We start from the raw sequence: 7,329 nt of genomic DNA, 5'->3' as shown, positions 1-7,329 counted from the left end.
CAAATAACAAATAAAATATTATTTTTGATATTTTTTTAAATCTGAACTTTACGTACTTATACCACCTATAAAAGGAGGGAACAAAACAAGATTCACGTTAAAGTTTTATCTGATCTGCAAATATTTTTAACAAATAAAATATTATTTTTGATATTTTTTTAAATCTGAACTTTACGTACTTATACCACCTATAAAAGGAGGGAACAAAACACCACAAAAGATTCACGTTATATTAATTTACTTATAATCGTAAGTAGATCGTTTTATGATATAATAGTAGGTAAACAATGTCACATGAGTTGATGAATTGTATTTAATTAATCACTATTGTGCACCGTGCATGTGTTCTTCATGGGTCGTAATATATAAAAATGTATGAACCATTTTTTTTAAACGAAAACAAACAGTAATTGTAACTATAAAAGTTCTACAACGCTACGCTTAAATAAAAAGTTTAACTATTTTCAATATTAAAAACAATGAATAAATATTAGGGAATAGATATTGTTATTTTTATTTATACATGACCTATAAGTTTGCTCTTGAAATCTATTTATTATGATGGTAAAAATACTATTATGAAACGTTATTTTTGTTAAAAACAATTTAAAATGGTTTTATTTGTTGGTATTAAATTTATTCTTAAAAAATAATATGAAATTATTTTAAAGTCTCGAAACTAAGTTTCACTATTAAAAGATTATTATATTGGTTAATATTCATTATGAACATTAATGAAAAATTAACTTTAAGTATTGATTTGTCTTAATATTGTTGGTGTATTTTCAATTTAAGTGGAATCCACAACTTTAAAAAAAAAAAAAGAAATAGCTTAAATCACGTGAAGAATAAAAAGAAAAGGACAGAAATTGAGTAATTCAATTCGAGGAAAGAAAGAAATAGAGTGAGAGCGCAACGAGAAAGAGAAGAAGAAAAACGAGAAAAGGAAGTTTTATTTTAATCTCATTGAACTAGTAAATTTGTTCATTTTTTTTATGAAATTTTAGTATGTTTTTCTTGATATAAAGACGAACATTAGGATATAACTTACTAGTTGTATTGTCTTTTCTTTTGTTTGATTTGAGATATATCCACTTTTTAGAGAGTTTATGTTGATTCCATCAGTTTTGATGATGTTTTTTTTTTTATAGTTGAGATGCCCTAGTGTATTAGGAAGATTAATTGTATACCCATTATTTCGATAGTGAAAAATTTTTACTGGACTAAGTCCCGTGGATTTCTTATCCCTCTTTAGGAGATTTTTTCACGATAAAATATTGATATTTGATTATTTAATTTCTACCATTATATTTGCTGTTGGAGTATCTATGGAGTTGCCTATTTAATTGCACAGATTGTCGAAAAATTATTTTAATGGTTCCACTATTAGATAGGTTTCTATCTAAACCTCGAGTTTTACCAACAAAGTGGTATCAGAGCTTTGGTTGTTTATTTTTGTGTTTATTAAATGAAAAAAATATTCAGGGGCAAATATGATAAAATTAAATTCCAAAAATTACTCGATTTGGAAGACCCTCATAGAAGATATACTTGTATGATCCTATGGAGGGGTATAATTCCAAAGGTACCGAATTTGATACTAAATGGAGAAGTTGAGTCAGAAGGCGGTTGCTTTGATGTGAAAAAAATTGAAGGACTTATATGAGAGGAAGAATATGCAAAACAAAGCAATCTTGATTAGGAAGTTGGTCAATATGAAATATAAATGAAGGTAAATCTATGCCAAAGCACCTGAACATATTTTAGGAGACTGTGAACTCACTGATAAATAACGACATCGCCTTAAATGATGAGTTGCAAGTTTTTTTGTTGCTGAGTTCTTTGTTTGATAGTTAGAAAGTTATGATTGTGAGACTGACTTATTCACCTCCAAAAAAAAAAAAAGTTAACGTTGGCAATAGTTAAAGAGAACATGTTGAATGAAGAAGTCAGAAAAAGAAAGCGAGATTTGATCAATACCTTCTCCCATTTAGAAGCACTTGTTTTAAAATCATGCGGAAGAAGTCAAAGTAGAAAACCTCATAGTTCTAACTGGTCAGAGAGTCAAAATAAGTCAAGATAAAAGTACAAGCTAAGAAAAGAGTTTTTTTTTGTCATCATTGTGGTAAGCCAAGGTATATCAAGAGGTATTGTAGGTTCTTGAAAAAAGAACAATCAAGGAGAAAAAACGAAGACAAAAATAAAGATAGTGATAAAGAAACTGTTTCTATTGTTTATGAAGATGCTCTTATCACCTATGATAAAAAATTATGTTAATCTTGTCTGTGATGATTTTATTTGGATTATGGACTTTGGTACCTCATGTTATGTCACTCTGAGGTGTCAATTTTTCACATCTTATATTGTTAAAAATTTTGGCAAGATCGAATTGGGAGATAAAGAGATGTGTGATATTATTAGCATGGGTGATGTGTGGTTTGAAATCAACATGGAATGCAAGTTGCAATTGAAGAAGGTTAGGCATGCGCCAGATATGCGGTTTAATTTGATTTCACTTTCAGTGAAGGCATTAGATCAAGAGGGGTATTATACTTCTTTTGGTAGTAAAAAATGCAAGATTATCAAAGGGGCTCTTATTTTTGCCAAAGAAAATAATAGTCTCACTATTATTTATCGGTTACAAGCAAAGTTGTACAAAGAAGAGGTGAATGTGGCTGATGATTCTTCCTCTGATTTGTGGCATATGCGTCTTAGTAACTTGAGTGAGAAAGGACTTAGTGTCTTAACTAAAAAGTACTCACTTCTAGTGAAAGGTACAATATCAAATACTTATACTCATTGTTTTGTTAGAAATCATGCTAGAGTATCAGTTTATAATTCTGGACCTCATAGGAGATTACATGTTCTAGATTTAGTTCATACTGATGTATGCACTATGGATGCTAAAACACTAGGTGCATCATACTTTGTTACTTCTATTGATGATTACTCTAAAAGAATATGGACTTTTGTTTTGAAATCTAAAGATCAGGTTCTCGGTGTCTTCAAGAACTTTCATGCAAGTGTTGAAAGAGAAACAGGAAGGAAATTAAAATGTGTTCGAGCAAATAATGGTGGTGAATACAGGGGTCCATTTGAAAAGTAGTGTAAAGGATATGGGATCAAACTTGAGAAAAAAATTCCTAAGACTCCTTGATATAATAGAGTTATAGAGAGAATAACTCACACTATCAATGACAGAGTCAGGTGTATGCTCTCTCATGCAAAGTTATCTAAATTCTTTGGGGGTAAAACGATGAGGACTACAGTAGATTTAATCAACCTTTCTCCTTCAGTTCCAATAAATGGTGATGTTCCAGAGAATGTTTGGAGAGGAAAAGATGTCTCCTATAGTCACGTGCGAGTGTTTGGCTGTAGAACTTTTGTTTACATTCCAAGAGATGAAAGATCCAAACTTGATAGAAAGTCAAAGCAGAGTATCTTCATGAGTTATGGTCACAAAAACTTTGGTTATAGGTTGTGGGATCCAGTGGGCAAGAAAATAATTAAAAGTCGAGATGTGATTTTTCTTGAAGACCAAACTATTGAAGACTTTGAGAAGATAGATAAGCCATTATCAACTGTTAGACGTTCTGCTGATGATGAGCCTAATCCTTTCACTAGACCTCCTATTGATGGGGGAGATGTACAAGTTGATAATGAAGGTGATGATTTGAATGATGAACATACACCTCAACCTGAGGTGCCAGATGTAGAAGTTTCAACAAATATTGAAGTTCCACCTGAACCACCAGTTGAGCCTGAATTAAGAATATCTATTAGAGAGTATCATCCTTCTCAGAGATACTATCTTCATGAGTATGTGATGAATACTGAGACTGGAGATCCAGAGAGCTACTAGATAGAAAGCTATTTCTGATGAACATAAAAAATATTGGTTGAAGGTCATGCAAGAAGAAATAAAATCCTTGCATGAGAATCATACATTTGAATTGGTGATGTTGCTAAAGGGTAACAGAGCATTCAAGAATAAATGAGTGTTCAAATTAAAAGCGGATGAAAATGTCTACGGCCAATGTACAAAGCTCGGTTGGTTGTGAAAGGCTTTGAGTAGAAAAAAGTTATTGATTTTGAAAAGATTTTCTCTTCAGTTGTAAAGATGTCCTCTATTCGAGTTGTACTTGGATTGGTGGCTAGCTTGACTTTAGAGGTTTAGCAGCTTGATGTGAAGATTGTATTTTTTCACGATGACATAGATAAAGAAATTTATATGGAGCAACAACAAGGTTTTGAGGTTAAAGGAAATGAGCATCTCATATGCAAGTTGAAGAAGAGCTTATATGGGCTAAAGCAAGAACCAAGACAGTGGTACACGAAGTTTGAATCCTTTATGGAAGGTCATGGGTATAGTAAGACTTCTTCTGATCATTATGTGTATATCAAAAAATTCTCTGATGATGACTTTATAATTCTCTTACTTTATGTTGATGACATGTTGATTGTTGGTCATGACACTAAGAAGATTGAAAATCTTAAGAATTGAACAAATCCTTTACTATGAAGGATTTATGTCCTACAAAAAAAGTCCTTAGCATGAGTATCACTCGTGACAGAAAGAATGAAAAACTGTGGTTGTTGCAGCAGAAATATATTGAGAAGGTTTTAAAGAGGTTTAGTATGAGTAATTTCAAAATTGTTAGTACTTTACTTGCTAGTCATTTTAAGCTGAGTTTGCAATAATGTCCTATAAGTAAGAAAGAAAAAGAAGAAATGAAGAAGATTCTATATGCATCTGCAGTTGGTAGTTTGATGTATATTATGGTTTGCATCATATATTGCTCATGATGTTGGAGTTGTTAGTCAATTTTTCTCTAATCCTGGCAAAGAACACTAGCAAGCAGTGAAATGGATTCTCAGATACCTTAATAGTACTTCTAGAGTTGGTTTATGATTTGGGAGTGGCCAACTTGTGTTGGATGGTTACACAGATACAAATATGGCTGGAGATCTTGATAAACCCCAATTTTGTGGTTTATCTTGTGCTTAATTTAGGAGATTTTATTATCTTTTCCCACATTTATTCAATGAAACAGCATGGTTTTGTAATTCTCCCTTAATTTATGCTTAAGTGTAAAAACATGCATTTTAGGCCCTAAATTGGTGATTTTAATTCACTTTGATTCCATTCGATGCCTTGATGTGTTTGTTGAGTGATTTTAGGTTCATAAGGCAAGTATTGGATGGGAGAAATGAAGAGAAAAGCATGCAAAGTGGAGAATTCATGAAGAAATGAGTTTTTGGAGAATTGAGGGCCACGCGCACGCATCATGCACGCGTATGCGTGCATTGAAGATTTGCAAGCTACGCGCACGCATCACCCACGCGTACACGTGAGTAGGAGTTTTGGCCAGAGATGCACACGCGTCACCCACGCGTACGCATGACGCTTGGCACGTGACTCACCTAAAGTGAAATCATTGGAGGCGATTTCTGAGCTGCCCAGGCCCAAATCCAACTCGTTTCTGAGGGTATTTTATGCAGAATTCAAGCTTGAGCAAAGGGGTAGCACTTAGTTAGTCATGATGAGCCTTTAGTTAGTTTTATAGAGAGAGAAGCTCCCTCTTCTCTCTAGAATTAGGTTAGGGTTAGGTTAATTTCTCTTAGATCTAAATTTGATTACTTGATTTCATCTTGTTTCCTCTATAATTCCTTATTCTAATACTTCAATTCTTCTTGGTTCTTTTGTTAATTTTACTTTCATGTCTCTTTTATGTTGATGAACTATTGTTGGATCTTGATCTCTTCTAATGCAATTTTATGTTTCCATGTCTTCTTTTATGTTTATCTTTATTGCTATTGTTGAATTCTTGCTTATGTTAGTTATGGGTTTTGTTAATTCTTACATTTTGTGATGTTTACTTTTGTTGCACTCTAAGTGTTTGATGAAATGTTCCCTCTAGTTCTTGAGTAGTTTTCTTTACTCTTGGCTTAGGATAAGGGAATTGAGTGACCTTGAGTCATTGGGTCTCAATGAATTGGTGATTTGAGAACCCTTAGTGGTCAATTTGATAACCATTGACTCTAGTGTACTACTAAGTTAATTAGTAGCTAGGTTAGGACTTATGGATTGATGTTGATCAAGCCATTTGACGTACTTCAAGCCTAGGAGTAGATATTACCTACTTAAGGCTTTTGTAAGTAGACTTAATGAGCTTGGTTCCTCACAATTGTCAATACATGGTTTGTAGACAAGGATGGTGATCTCAACTACCTATGTCTAGCCAAGAGTTCTTTTTATTTCATTATCAGTTATTGTCATTTAATTTCTTGTTATTTACTTTTCTTGCCTTTTACAAAATCAAACCCCCTTGCATATTCATAGCTAATAATTATACACTTCATTGTAATTCCTTGTGAGACGACCCAATGTTTAAATACTTCGGTTAATTCTTATTGGGGTTTATACTTGTGACAACCAATATTTTTGCATGTGAGGATTCTTTGTTGGTTTAGAACTATACTTGCAACGAGATTTCATTTGTGAAATTCTAAACTGTACAATAAATCCGAACATCAAAATGGCGCCGTTGCCGGGGAATTGCAATAGTGCTATGTTATTGGCTATTGTATATATTGTGAATAGCTTGATTTTTAGTTTGTTTGTTGGTTTTTTCTAGTTGTAGGATTTTGCTCTCTTTGTCCTTGTTAGTTTTTGTTTTTGTTTTCCCTTGTCACCATGAATTCTCACCCCTTTGGCTATGAGTTTGGTTCAAACTATGTTGTAAGAAATGGAAGTTTTAATGAGGAATTGCATCAAGGATTTGGAGATCGAAGGTGGGAGGAGCCCCAAGCTTATAAACAACCTTCTTGGCAATAACCTCCTTCCGAATCAAGTTTGACAAGAGTGCTTGGGGATATGACTACTCTCCTCACAGAGATGCGCAAGGACCAAAAGGCATTTTATTCCATTCGAGCCGTTCAAGCGCCACCCCAACATGACTACTCTTCGGATTCTTATGGGTATAATCCTAATCCTAATGCATACCAATCTAATGTATGTGATGACCCTTATTGTGATTGTCAACCACAACCACCACATACATATGAACCCCCTCCTTAATATAGCCCTCCACCATACTCACAAGTATCATACCACCATTCACCTCCATATGATCCTAACTCATACCCACCATACCAACCACCATATGAACCATATCTAGAGCCACCACCATCCCAACACCAATACTCCCAAGAACCACAAATTCCATATACACCACCTCAAGACTTTCACCAATATGAACCACCTTCCAACTACAATATCTTTCCCTTAAACAATGAACCCTCTCTCCTACCACTGCCCCCCAATGA

Source organism: Arachis ipaensis, chromosome B02 (genome assembly GCF_000816755.2).
Source record: "Arachis ipaensis cultivar K30076 chromosome B02, Araip1.1, whole genome shotgun sequence".
NCBI lineage: Eukaryota > Viridiplantae > Streptophyta > Magnoliopsida > Fabales > Fabaceae > Arachis > Arachis ipaensis.
Note: the sequence above shows the minus strand (reverse complement) of the source record.